We start from the raw sequence: 14,671 nt of genomic DNA on the forward strand, positions 1-14,671 counted from the left end.
AACTCAATCTATTCAAATTTGTTGATATAGTTAAGCTTAAAACAGTACTGATTATGCACAACATTTTCCATAACAAAATGCCTACTAACTAGTGCTGTAGCGACGCGTCGTCGACGCGTCGACTTCAAAATATCGTCGACGACCATATTTCCGCGTCGACGCGTCGCCACCATAGACTGTATGACGCCACACACACGTGGGTCACCCAAAGTAACAAGCAGTTCGCAATCGCCACTTCTAACACAATGGAGACTGAAACGGCTACCAACTCCTCCTCACAGGATTGCGTACGAAGCCCTCAACCGAAAACATCTCGCCCCAGGTCTTCAAAAGCATGGGAATATTTTAAAGTTAGTCCAAAACGCAAAAGATATTTATATATTTATATCTCACTGAGATTGCTGCTTGACCGGAAGTAGCAGCTAGCTGTGGTGGCAACCATTAGCAGCTAGCATTTGCTATCCGATTTAAAATGGAATTATGGATTATAAATTCAATAATTTTTTTTATACATAGACGTTAAAAACCTATGGATTAACCGATTCAGCCGCGTTTTTTTCTCATTTGAATGCCATTGAACACGTATTTTGATCAGATTGACAGCTACGGCGGGTGAGACGATCTCCCTAGAAGCTCTGTGAAGGTACGTGTTGTGATGACTGTATTTGCTTCCCCTGTCGCGAGGTCCGGATCACTCAGTGATGATACTATGTACCTACATAATCTGTGGAGTCTCAGCTTTAATCGGATATCTTGTATGTGCAGCTACGATAAGTAATAAGGGTACTTTTATCTTGAGATCTGTGCCAATGTCCGTTAGCATTTTTTCGCTCAGGGGTCATTTAGATGCTTCTTATGAGATTTGTGTTTTTGTTTTGGTAACATGGTTTGTTTCGTCAGTTAGCTGAGATTATTTCCGTAATCTGGTATAACACATTAATAGGTTCTTAATATTAAGATCCCCTGAGACACAGTATCGTGAACAATTTTTTTTTACATTACGTTTTTTTTACATTACGTTTTTTATGAATTGAACAACAGAAAAATAATCGTTCGATTAGTCGACTAATCGATCAAATAATCGCCCGATTAATCGTTTTCAAAATAATCGTTTCCCCCCAGCACTACTACTAACATTCAAAAGTAGTTCCAAACCACGTCAGGAAATACCCAACCAGGCATCCTAACTGGTTGTGTAGCAAGCCCTGTAGAACAACCATCTAATCACACAGCTGATCCATAATCAGAGTTGGAACGTGGAATGGACTTCACCCAGACCTTTCAAGTGTTACTCGTCATCAACAATTCAAAACTAAAGTAAAAACAATTATATTTGCAGATTACTCCAGCTAACAAATATTGGATATTCCCAGTGTTATTTATATATGCATTTACTTTTTTCTTGCCCTAACTTTTATTTATTTTTTTCCAGTTTTCATTAGCTTTCTTTATTTGTTTGTACTCCTTAATTTCTATACGTTTTTGACGAAATAAATGCCATTGTTATATTGATGCTAATGATGACGCACGGGAGGGCTACTCCCCATAAGCTATGCTTCAGCCCTCCCGCTTCTACTAATTTTGTTCATTTGTGTGTATGAATTATACGTTTTTGTTTTTGTATGATTTTAGTAGAATCAATTAAAAAGAGTCAGGCATCGTAGATTGTAGCCAACTTTCCGTGAAAAACAATAAAGAGGCCTCGAGAAATTCATGACAGTACCTTGTGTATGTCCTTAGTGTGTCCACGTTGTTGCTCAATGAGCGCAGGTTTGTGAGAATGATGGATGGAAGTGGTGGTCGGCTGAATCTCCGCCGTATTCTGAACGCCTCCCCTCCTTCCTCGGCTCTTTTTCCTGGTGTTTCTAAGCGGCTCCCGAGGGATTTCATCCAATAACAAAGAGCACAGATGGCTTGGTGTATTCGTAGGAGGCCGATCACATTGTAGCTCTAGCATAGCCTCGCGTCTGTAGCAGCGCAGAGGCCGGGGCTCCTCGCCATACCTGTTCGTGCTGTCACTCAGGTGTGTCTTGGAAAGTTGAATGGTCTGCAAAAGGCAAATGTAATCCACAGGATCAAAAGCATGGTCTCTCAAAATGACGTTTTTACAATCAGTTAAAAGACAGTGGTTATGAAACTAGAGTTTTATTTTCAACATTAACAACAATGGAGAGTGGGGCTCTGAAATCATAAAACAGGTAATAGGGGGGAATAATTGGGGTGTGTGTGTGTGTGTGTGTGTGTGGTGTGTGTGGTGTGTGTGTGTGTGTGTGTGTGTGTGTGTGTGTGTGTGTGTGTGTGTGTGTGTGTGTGTGTGTGTGTGTGTGTGTGTGTGTGTTGTGTGTGTGTGTTGTGTGTGTGTGTGTGTGTGTGTTGTGTGTGTGTGTGTGGTGTGTGTGTGTGTGTGTGTGTGTGTGTGTGTGTGTGTGTGTGTGTGATGTGTGTGTTAAAACATAGCAGCCTGCGGTCGCTCGTTAGCTGTTCTAATGAAGGTAAACACAGTGAAGGCACAGCTCTTTGCAGCTGCTGCTGCTCTTCTCAGATTCTGCTGAGTTACACGTTACTGCCTCCTGATGCTTCAGAGATTTCATGAAGTGAAGGAGGTTTTTCTTCTATGAAACAGCTGTGGGCAGCAGATACTGTGAGAGTTACAGACATGAATACATAGGTCAAGGCAGACTGGTTCACAGACTCTCCTGTTTTGCCGATCCGGTGCTTGAACAAATAACTCTACACCCCTGGCCGAAATGTCCCTAAAATGAAGTCCGAGTTTGAAATATATCTCAAATAATGTATGTATTTCCCCACATAAACATAACAGTCTGCAATGAAACGGCTGTCTCCTGTGCGCTCTACTTCCTACTTTCTCCCTCTTTTTTTTCTTTCATTGCCCTCTAGGGGCTTCGTACAATTCAAAAACAAATGCAAATATTTTATTTTAAAAAGCAAAGTCCTTTCGAGTCATCTGTCTCAAGCCTAAGTCTCAAGTCATGAATACAAAGTCAAGTCGAGTCTTTTATCAATGTTAGTCAAGCAAGTCTCAAGTCAAAAAATAGGCAAGTCAACTCATTAGACTCGAGTCAAGTCGTGTGACTCGAGTCCCCCACCTCTGGTATATACTTTGGTTAGAATATTACTGTATCAAATATAATAAACACAAACAGTTGATAAGTAGTATTTTGTTAACTAAAGGTTTATATTAAAGGGGACCTATCATGCAAAATGCACTTTAGTACGTCTTTTATACATGAATATGTATAAAAGAAGAAGAATATATACGAAGCGGAGGGATCTAGATCGGCATGAAGGCACATTATGCAATGTGCACATTATCCCGCTTATCACACGGCCACATTCTCAACAAAGTAACGATATGACTCCCAATATTAATTGAAATGCTTTTATGGATTTAGAAAATTATTTTATTGATTTAAAAAATAGTTGTATGTATTGATTTAAACTGACATGCATCCGCTAAGAGAAATAGTCTGTTGTTACCGTTTGAACTAACGTAGCAACGGCAGGAACTGCTTCGATAGTGTTTTTGAGGAGCTTTGTGATTACAGATTTGAAAACATTGTTGCTTGCTTTAAAAGTAGCACAATTCATTATGTCAAACCTTGGGAAGTATCTAGATATCCCTGCCCTAATGCCAAAGGAACTGCACACTGAATATGTGTCGCCGTTTGATGTCTATGTCTGGACCGCTGCGTAAAAAGGAGGGTTTCTGCCCCGTTACTTCTCTTCTTACTTCTATAAGAATAAAACGGTGGACGGAGATCTATTTTTCTCCCCCTCTTCTCCCCGCTGCAGCCCATTAGCTGATCTCAGAGCACAGGTCAGCTGCAGCTAACAGAATCAGCCACCTGCAAAAACAGCGCTGAAAAAAAATGAGGCGTGGCTAAAATGCAGAATCTTTTTTGGTATTTTGAAAAAAAAACTATATTTATATACTTTATATAGGTATGGCTCTACAATATATTGTTCAAATATAGCATGATAGGTCCACTTTAAGTGAGTTTTTATTGTGTTAACTTGTGTATTTATTAGTGCTGTCAAAATTATCGCGTTAACGGCGGTAATTAATTTTTTGAATTAATTGCGTTAAAATATTTAACGCATTTAACGCATGTGCAGAATGGCCCGCCCCATACGTGCCACCAGTGGCAGCGCCAGGGTATGGCTGGGGTAGGCTACACCCATACCAAGAAATGGCTTAGCCCCACCATGAAAAATGATGTTAAAGTAAGCAAAATAAAGTCTGCCAACTCGCACGGAGTAAATTGCACAGACAGCAGTTAGTAAGATTGATTTCAGTAGCCACGGTTTTGAAAACTTTTGTCACGTAGTGATCGTCTTCTCAATAGAACATCTTTGATAACGGCGTGGTGTTGTTGCAGAAAAGTCCCGACGGAGAATACTTTTGCTGTAGTACAGGGGTGCACATAACTGGTACGCAGGTTATGTGCGTAATCTGAAATGCGTACCGTCACTTGTGTCACAAAGCGCATTTGCGTACCGACGTACTTGTGAAACTTTTCCAGAAGGCGGTTAGATCACCGGACGACAGAGTCGGTCTCCGTGTGCACAGACAGGGCTGCTGTTAACGTCGGTCTGTACAACAGAATTGTGCCAAAACTACGCCAACCGGCTGCGGAGGGAGACTCACCCCCTTCACTGGAGAACTGCGCTAAAACAGCTGATCACAACGTTCACACTCTGTGGTCACGAAGTACTACACTAGCCCCCCCCTCTGTCGACTTTCCTGAAGTACTCCCCCATTGATAGAAATCAACACGTAATGAATTAAGACCCCACGGTTTGATGATTGATAGGTGTGTGGGTTGTCTTTCATTTTGACACGCAGAAAATGTTATAATAAACATAGATACTGTATGTTAAATGGATATATCCGCCTTCTTTCCATTCCCACAACAATATACATAAATAAATGGCATATTTTGGAAAATAGTTCGAATGGTGATTAATCATGATTAATTAATTTTTAAGCTGTGATTAATCTGATTAAAAATGTTAATCGTTTGACAGCCCTAGTATTTATGCTTTTTAGATTGACTTTTCTCTTTCTCTGTCCGTCTGTTCTAGAAACCGAAAGGAAGAGAGAGACTTCACAGCTGTCAGCAATGTGACAAATCCTTTACAGCATCTGGAACTTTAAAGCGCCACCTGCTTATTCACATGGGAGAAAAACCGTACAGCTGTGAAGAGTGTGGGACAACTTTCACTACATCAAGTACTCTCAAATCACATCAACTTATTCATACTGGAGAAAAACCGTACAGCTGTGAAGAGTGTGGGACAACTTTCACTACATCAGGTGCTCTCAAATCACATCAACGTATTCATACAGGAGAAAAAACCGTACAGCTGTGAAGAGTGTGGGGCAACTTTCACTCAATCAAGTGCTCTCAAATCACATCACCGTATTCACACTGGAGAAAACCGTACTGGTGTGAAGAGTGTGGGACAACTTTCACTGAATCAGGTACTCTCAAATCACATCACCGTATTCATACTGGAGAAAAACCGTACTGGTGTGAAGAGTGTGGGACAACTTTCAGTACATCAAGTGCTCTCAAAAGACATCACCGTATTCATACTGGAGAAAAACCTTACAGCTGTGAAGAGTGTGGGACAACTTTCAGTACATCAGGTGCTCTCAAAACACATCACCATATTCATACTGGAGAAAAACCTTACAGCTGTAATGAGTGTGGGACAACTTTCAGTACATCAGGTGCTCTCAAAAGACATCAACGTATTCATAATGGAGAAAAACCTTACAGCTGTGAAGAGTGTGGGACAACTTTCACTAGATCAGATGCTCTAGAAAAACATCACCGTATTCATACTGGAGAAAAACCGTACTGGTGTGAAGAGTGTGGGAAAACTTTCACTTCATCAAGTCATCTCAAAAGACATCTTCGTGTTCACACAGGAGAAAAACCATAGTGGTTTTAAGAGTGTAGGAGCCGCAATTAAGCATATTTAGATTTTTTCACAGTTTACAATAAACAATTCCCATCTATAGAGTGGCGAAGTCACGCCCATCTACTTCCGCTCCATGGGACCTTATTTCGGAAAAATAATGTATTGAAGTCAATGGAGAGAGAGAACTTATCTTTCGATCCCGTTTGAATTGTGCCATGAGTTATACATATGATGTCTGTCAATCTTAAAAAATAATTTCCATGTAAATAATCAGAATTTGTCGTAAAACTGTTGAAATATAAGACTTAAAAATACGCAACTACAAAGACTACTAATCCCAGAGTAAGTGATGTCACAATTGTTTTCCTCCACTAAGAGATAGCTAAGATAAGATAACTTTAACAAGATGCCTGTGTGCTTAGTACCAGGTTGTTATCATACCAGCAATGGGTCTTGCTCGTTCTTTCGCTTATCGTTTGATGAAAGGACCAGCAGTGGCTGGATCAAGTTAGCTACCTAGCTAGTAGCTAGCATGTTAGTTAGCATTACAGCCTTGTCATTTTTATTAGCCTTAACATGAAGTAACATTAAGTAACCCAACATGTTAAACAGTAAGACTAGTAGTCATATTTCGTGAACCCTTTGAAGAGTACTGTCATCGGTGTGATCATTCTATAATACACAATTTAAGCCCGGGGGAGAAAAGCTAACGCTAGCATCGGCGATCACCGATCTTTTCTACTTCATGCTAGCTGCAGAAATGGTTGACATTACACATTTTAAAAGACCAGGCAGTTCAGAGAAAATCAAAGGAAGGCAGGCAGCTTTGCATGACGTTCTTCTGGACGTGTTTCATTGTGGTGATAGTGAGGGTAGTAAATCCTTTTGTTGACAAGACAGTAGTGACGGCCATCTTGGTGACGTGTGTTGTTCTGCGAAACCAGAGATGTATTTCATTGAGCGTTTCACACAAACAAATGTGTTTTTACGACACATTATTTTTTTTGACTTGCAAAATTATTTTTTAAATTGACAAACATCATATGTGTAATTCGTGTCACAATTCAAACAGGATCGAAAGATAATCTTTGTCTCTCCATTGACTTCAATACATAATATTTTCGAAATAAGGTCCCATGGAGCTCCACCGGAAGGGGAGGGACTTCGCCACTCTATTGGCCTTGTGTTGGGTAATCCTTTTTTCCATTACAGATCCCATCCCAACAGCGCCATCTGTTGACGTAAAGTCAGAATTGACATGCATAATGTTCACTGTTCCTTTAAGTTTCGTTTTCTGGCTGTCCATCTGCCGACAGCGCGCTGTTTCAAACAGCTGACATTATTGCAGCATTAAATCCAAGCCATTGTCCAATGCAGCTTATGATTCCAATATACGATCCAGTTTTAATGCTGCTCATACCCGGCCGCTTTCCCAGCCTTGGCTCTCGGCCTCTCCTTTCGCCGTCTTGATGAGCGCAGGTGGTGACAATCTCGAGCTGATTGTGGCGTGTTGTCCAGCTGATCGGGGATGATGGTGTCGGTTGTGAAGTAATCCAATTGTTTGTCCGGTGAAAACAATCCTTAATCCAATGCGATATGTTTCTTATATTGTCCAGTTTCACTCATAGAGTACGATTCTACTTAATGTAATGGCAGTTTAAATGTTCCAGTGTCCTATATCTTTTTGCCATTACTTCACAGGAGGGTTTAGAGTGATCCTGACGCAGACACAAACATATGAAGTTCCGGTCTTTTGCTGCAGTTTTAGAATGATGTTTTATTGCTTTACATACCAAGGTTTAAGTACACGGTGTCAATAGTTGTAGTATGAGCATCTGCTGGGGCTGGCCGTCTGGTAGAATCAGTATGCGCTTCCTCCTGGGTCCTCTTCCTGTCACCTATGACCCCTTTTATACACCCCGCCACCAAGTGTTCAAAATAATATTGCACTATACATATAAATAAGGTAAACTGAGACACCAACAACACCCATAAAATGGCTCCTACAAAGAGTGTGGGAAAACGTTTTCTTAAAGTATTCACCTTAAAGTCCATGAGCGAGTTTCACTGTTCATTAATCTGCTTCATGTATCTGGAACATATTTACGATGTTTTCAGTTTGATTCTATTCTCTTGTTGAAATGATCAGACTACCAAAAATAAAATGGCCTTAGAAACAGACTTGTAACCCTGCATATTTGTTGTGTTTTGCAGCATATTATAAACATGTCATTCCCTTATCTTCAAATACCCCAGGTTGTGTAGGTATGTATTTGAGGTGTACTGTCCACATCGCAGACCTGAAGTCGTGCAGTCAATGTATGCGAAGTGTACAGGACCTTGGTCTCTGAGACTCAAAAAAGCCTTTCTCGCCTACCTGTCCACTTTGCATACCTGAGATCCTGTCATTTCTCAAAGATGGTGTGGCATATAGGGAGGTGCAATCTCCTGATGATATAGACTGTATTATAGTGGACATCTGCAACCCTAGAAAACAAGATAACATTAAGAAAAACAATTTATACAACCCATGTCCAAATCTAACCACTGATATATTTAAAGAAATAGCAGAATATAAACATAGGAAGGAAGTTTGGTGTGGTGATTTCAATGCACACAACAGTCTATGGGGCAGCAACCATACAGACAGTAACGGAAACATAGTGGAGGAAATGCTGGAGGAAAGAACACTAGTATGCCTTAATGATGGACATGGCACAAGAGTAGATGTTCACAGGGGGAAAGTCTCATGCCGGCTGCTGCCTTCCTGGTCCTCTTAACTGTGTTAATGTGTGTTGCATGTAAATGAGCTGTGCGATTGCCCGCCATCTCCTGGTCCGCCCCCTGAAGATTGTGATTGGAGCACGCCGGGTCTGACGCACTCCAATCGCAGCGTACAGCCGGCGCACTGGGGACAATCATCACTCTGGAGGCTCTGTTGAGTGAACAGACGCCTCTCGCTACTTGCTCTTCGGTCTGTGGTTAAATTGTGTGGTCTGTGTTTTGTAGTGTGATATGATTAGATGTGACTATGTGATTAGAGTATCTGAGTCTCTTAATTGACGGTAGTTGTTTAGTTTAGCTGTGTTTTTTTACAGCCTCCTTTTCTTTAGTTAGTACCACTTTGACAGTGAGGGTTTTAGTTACTATTTAGTTTATCTATAAACAGGCTCCCTTTTTAGAGTCCTCCCTTTGTTTGGTTGTTTATGTAAACTTGCGCCCTTGTGGCCACTTTGTTTGTTTCAGGCTGCCTGCGTGCCATTTTGTTTCACCCTGGTATAATAAAGCCATTTATAATTATTACCAATTCCAATCTGGTGTATGTTGCTTTCCTCTTCCCCTAGTCGGGACGTAACAAACTGTTTGGTTCATACATGTGAATGGTTTGTTTTGAATAACTCCACGGTAGGAAGTGTTTAGAGTCGGAGAGGTCCTGATAATTTATTCCGGTAAATTACTCTGACCTACTAATTGACCTTTCCGAAGTTATTGAGTCTATGTAAGGTTGCTGCTTGGCTCAGATCCACCAACGTCAGCAAGATCTCACCTCTTCCTAACCCCCAGAAGAACCAGGTTCAATTAACTGCTGTTTCAATTCAGACAACTCTTTTTTAATCTGTTTAAGGGATCCCGAAGGATTTTGATATCAGTAAATGGAGTGTGCTCCTACCTAAGTGTGTGTGGCAGGGTGCAGTCTTACCTTTTAAGCAGGAGAGGAGAGCACAGGTGTCTTAAATTATCCCAGTCCAACAGGTGGGATTCAGTTTATTTGAAGAAAAATAGGTCCAAACTAATACAGGGTTTTTACCTTCTCTCTTTACAACATTATAATCATACTAAAAAAATGGTGCTGTGATCATGTTCAAATATGAAACTTTAATTCACAGTCTTACATTTATTACCAAAATGTTGAATTTCAACTGCCCAATTCAGTTGTGACATTTTAAAATTCTCCCGATAGAATTTAGAGGTATTTCCTCGTAAAAAGACCGGTGACAATAAAAAGCGCATTCAACTTTTCATTCACCAAATCAATTCACATCAGTTTCAAACCTCTTTTTCCGACACAGACGGCGGGTATAACATTCAAAAACCCATTCCTATCCGCCAAGATTTCAGAGGAAGATCCTCACAGGTCGCGGGTTATAATATTCACAAACACATCTCTCATCAAATCATTCCACTCAGCCAACAACCAAGAAATTCGAGAGATATTTACCCCGTCTGGGAGGACCTTACCGAGAGCTATTAATCCAGCTCAGAAGCTTTCACTCTCAACCCCTGTCTTTATGCACAAAAACCCCGATAGAATTTTCCAAAACGCCTCCTCCACACCCAAATTTGTGAAAAACTGGGCATGGCTTCTACTGTACAGGGCTAAACATGACCCGACATGTTCCATAGCTTTATGGCATAAGACACACCTTCCCATGTTAGTGTAAAAAGGACATGACCCCTTTAGGCCTCTAATGTTTTTCTCCTTAAGCTTGGAGCCCCCCTCCCTGTGTACTGCTGCCAGAGGAGAGGGAGAAAACGGCCTACTCTCTTCAGAGACACCCATAACTCTTTTTAGGCTGTACACTCAACTTAACAAACCACTTGGTTATGTTTATACTGTAACTATAGAAAAACCTAAAATATGAAGTATTTTTCATTGTGGGTTATACAAAAATATAATTGATTATAACTAACTTTCGTTTTAAGTATTAAACATACTATGAAAACTCACAACACCCTCTTTTTAAAACGTAAAGTTATCAAATAGCAACAGAAAAAATTGTAAGCATACATACATATTCAAAAAACCGTCAAGAAGCATTCTCATTATGGGTTTATACAAGAATGTGATTGATTATAACTAACTTTCGTTTTTAAGTATTCACTTTATACTATGATCTCAACAGACGTGACCATTATCCAGTGCTTCCTAAAATGAATACTAATGTATATATGCAGGAAGGAGGTGTAATAACCAGGTGGTGCTTTGCTAAAGCTGATTGGGGGAAATGTAGGATATGGTGTGAGGAGTCGGTCCACCTGCTAACATCAGAGGGAAGCATAGAGGTCATTACAAGCCACATAACGCAACATATACTAAATGCAGCAGAGAACAGTATACCCAAAGCAACAACCAAGGGTAGGAAGAAAGTGGTGCCATGGTGGAATGAGGAATGCAGCAGGGCTACTAAAGAGTGAAACGATGCATTTAGAGAATTAAAGAAACATGACACAAAATAATGTTATAGAGTATCAAAGGAAAAGGGCAGCTGCTCGAAGGACAGTAAAATACACACACAAGAGAACATGGAGAGAATTGTGTTCTACCATTGGCAGAGGAGTAACATTAGGTGATGTCTGGTCCATGTTTCAGCAGATGAGTGGGAAAAGGAAATCCATTAAAATGCCAGCTTTGGTTGATGGGGAGAGGCTGGCAGTGACAGATAAAGAGAAGGCAGGTATGTTAGGAAGGACACTTGCAGCAGTACATAGTGGGGAGCATCTCAGTGATATCCATAGGCCGGAGAGACGTGATGTAAGAATTACATATTTATTGATTACACGTCATATGAATGAAATGATTGCCATTATAATACAACAGGAGAATGTAATGGTGTTTGGCGATTAGGCCCCGGTTTGCAAGATAATCATTCAGGAGGGAAAGCACCGCTCCGATGAAATCCCCGGGGTCTAGACACTGGTGGTGGTGATGAGTAGGTGAGACCGGTCTGAAGGAGGAAGGTTTAGCTTTGTCCTGAAGGAGACAGGAGGCGAGAGGGGTGGAGGCGGGTTGCGTGTGATCATCTGCAATGACAACTGACAGGGAGGAAGAGCAGGCATTTAAGGCATTTAGCATGTGCAGCGATTGGCTGCTGAGGGGTGACGCCCTCATATTTAATGAGGGGGGAAGGGAGCCATAGAGTGACGTGTGAGTGACTCGAGTTAGGTCTTCCTTATTGAACTTGCGCTAAAGCTTTCATTTACTAGCAGAGAATGAAAAGGTGAAGGAGAAGAGACGGGATAATAGGTCAGCTCTGGATGTGGAATTAGTAAGAGTGAGTAATGACGTGGGAAAAACATTGAAACAGCTCCGCGCTGCACTGGAAATGCGCCAGAAGTCCTAATTTAAGGGGTAATTTCTCCCAAAAAATGTTGGCAGCAACTCTATCCACCTTGTCAAATGAAATAAAACAAATGTGTTGTGTTATATCAGCTGCACAATTGACCGAATATATGGTGTTCTTATCAGGGGCGGTTCTAAGGGGGGCCAGTGCCCCCCTAATACTGACCTTGGACCCCCTGTGGCCCCCCCCTGGAAATGAAAAGTTTATGATTAAACGTTATTTGTCATTGTTGGAGCCAGTATTTTGATTTTATAAGAAAGGTCACCTAATTGTGACGTCTGTAGTCAACGCACTATAAAGGACTACAATTCCCACGGCGCCTGCACTAAAGCCACAGTGATGGGCAACCTGTTGGAGAGACGCCGTCGAGGAACAGTTGTAACCATACACGTACACAAATCGTATAAGTACTCTTTAAGTTATGAAGTTATAGAAGCCTTATCAAGAAGAACGAATACCGTTGTTTGTTATTTGAGTTTTGCCTCTTTGTTTTTAATATTGTAAAGGCCTCTTTTCTTTGTTGCTTGTGTAAAAGTTTGTTATTTTATTTTGATCAAACACATCGCAACATCATCCAAACCATCGGAGGCCGAGTAACTCTTCAACTGTAAGTAATATAAAGGAAAGACAACGAGTTAGAAGTGTCTGTTTAAGGCGTCTAGTGGCTTGATAGAAAAACAAGGAATGAAGCCACAACAATCTTTCTAGTCGGACCCATTAGAGCGTAAAAACTGTAACTAAAAGTATCTGAAATAAATATGTACTGAAAGAATAACTGTATGCATTGTTTCTTATGCGCAATTACTTCATACTGTCTTTGTCTTTTTCGTCCTGCATTTATTGGGCCCCCCTCAGAAAATAACCGGCCCCCCAGTCAGAATATAGCATGGTGATGAAGTTGGTCCTATAACCTGTGACCTTTAATCTGATTAGGCGTTCTCTGCCGGTTATAAAGGAGCCATGAAAACACAACAACTTCAGTCTAATGCAAAAATAAATACATTTATGTCATCAAGTTTTTTTATCTAGCACATTTTAACAAGGCAAGGTGGTACTCCGCGGAAAGTGTTGCTTTATCTTTATGATACAAAACTAATCCCATAGAAGCAGGGATGCTAGTACTTACGTGTGTACAATGTCTCAACGACTCACAAAGTCAGGCTTTCAAAAGAGAAAAGAAAGGAGAGAAAAAGAGAGGACTAAAGGGCGACAGTATGTCACCCAGTTTTTCAAAAGAAAAGGTGAGTGTGGTCCATGAGTGGTGGAAATTAGTCTGTTAGCTAAGCGTAGTCCATTGTAAATTAAATTTTAATGTTTTGGTGGGGAAAGTTTGAGAAACCGGCTCGAGATACACTTTTTGTTATATTCCATGGAATGCTCTTAACATCCCGATAGCAATGAATATCTGAAGTGCTTTGACAAAAAATCCATTAAAAAAAACGTCATCTGTGGAAGCCGTGTGCACAAACTTATCTCGTGCCCTCATTGGTCATGTGCACTCTGTGAGGAAGTGGCAGATTTTCTCCGGTTGTGTATTTTCAAATTCTTGCGCACTCGAGCTGGTTTCTCCGAAATTACGAAATTAAATCATAAATAAAGTACTCAAATTCCCCTTTAAGTACTGTTAATATCTTCACAGAAAATTCAGAGGTTTTTAATTTCACTCCTCTTTTAGCTGACATTTAATACATGCAGGTACATTTTTAGCAGCTATTCATACTAAATCAGTTGTCCCTCCCCCTGGTGCCAGGACCAACAGATCCATCTCTAGGCTCCACAGCCCTGTCCCCCCATAAGGCTGTGCAGTCTTGCCATGCTGTCCATTGAAAGCCAGTTGGCTAGAAAGCTGGACTTCAAGGACTTGATCAGTGACTTTGCCTGTAAGAAGGCTAGGCGCTGGGCTCTTGGTGAGTAAGGCTGAGCCAGGGCTCGTAATAACTGTTAAAGGGCAAGGCTATGGTAACGATATTGGATCACTACATACAAGATGCATGATGAGAAAAATACTTTTCATTTCCATTTCCGTTTTGCCCGTTTACACTTATACCCGCTTATTTTGTAGTTGGTATGTATATTTAATTTAAAAAATCTGCTGCTTATGTTTTTTTTTTTTATAGCATTTTATAAATGATAATATTGGTGTTAATGTTCACTTTATTTTAATTTAAGAGGTCATGTATATTAAAGTTATATTTATTTAGATTTTTGAATGTTCCATTCAAAAATGTTATTAAAAAGGCATGTACTCCATAAAAGATGACTATTGAGGTCTATTGTCAGGATTGTTAGTGTTATATCAAATAGTGAATTCTACTGCAGAAGAATGTTGCACGTCTGCACAGTGTTATATGTTCACCGCTCAGTGTCAGTAAATAGTGTGCAGTTAGTATTGGACTACAAGATAGATGCAAGCCTGTACAGGTAGAGTTATTTAAAGCATAAATGAGTCGGTTGGGTTCTGGAGGTGTGGTTCCAGCATTGTGCTTGGTTGGCGTGGCCTGGGCCTGGTGGTGGAGCCCAATGTGATATATTTCCATGGGGCCCAAAATCCCTGGCGGCGCCCCTGGATCTGGCCCGCCGGTATATTGCACGCACAC

At 40.7% G+C, this 14,671-nt stretch overlaps 2 pseudogenes; one reads left to right on the plus strand and one right to left on the minus strand.

Annotated features, from left to right (window-relative positions):
- Positions 1-14,671, minus strand: part of LOC117551909 — a 430,097-nt pseudogene that overhangs the window by 136,511 nt on the left and 278,915 nt on the right.
- LOC117551910 overlaps positions 1-14,671 on the plus strand; it is a 354,701-nt pseudogene that overhangs the window by 89,899 nt on the left and 250,131 nt on the right.

Source organism: Gymnodraco acuticeps, unplaced genomic scaffold (assembly GCF_902827175.1).
Source record: "Gymnodraco acuticeps unplaced genomic scaffold, fGymAcu1.1, whole genome shotgun sequence".
In the NCBI taxonomy this organism is placed as follows: Eukaryota; Metazoa; Chordata; class Actinopteri; order Perciformes; family Bathydraconidae; genus Gymnodraco; species Gymnodraco acuticeps.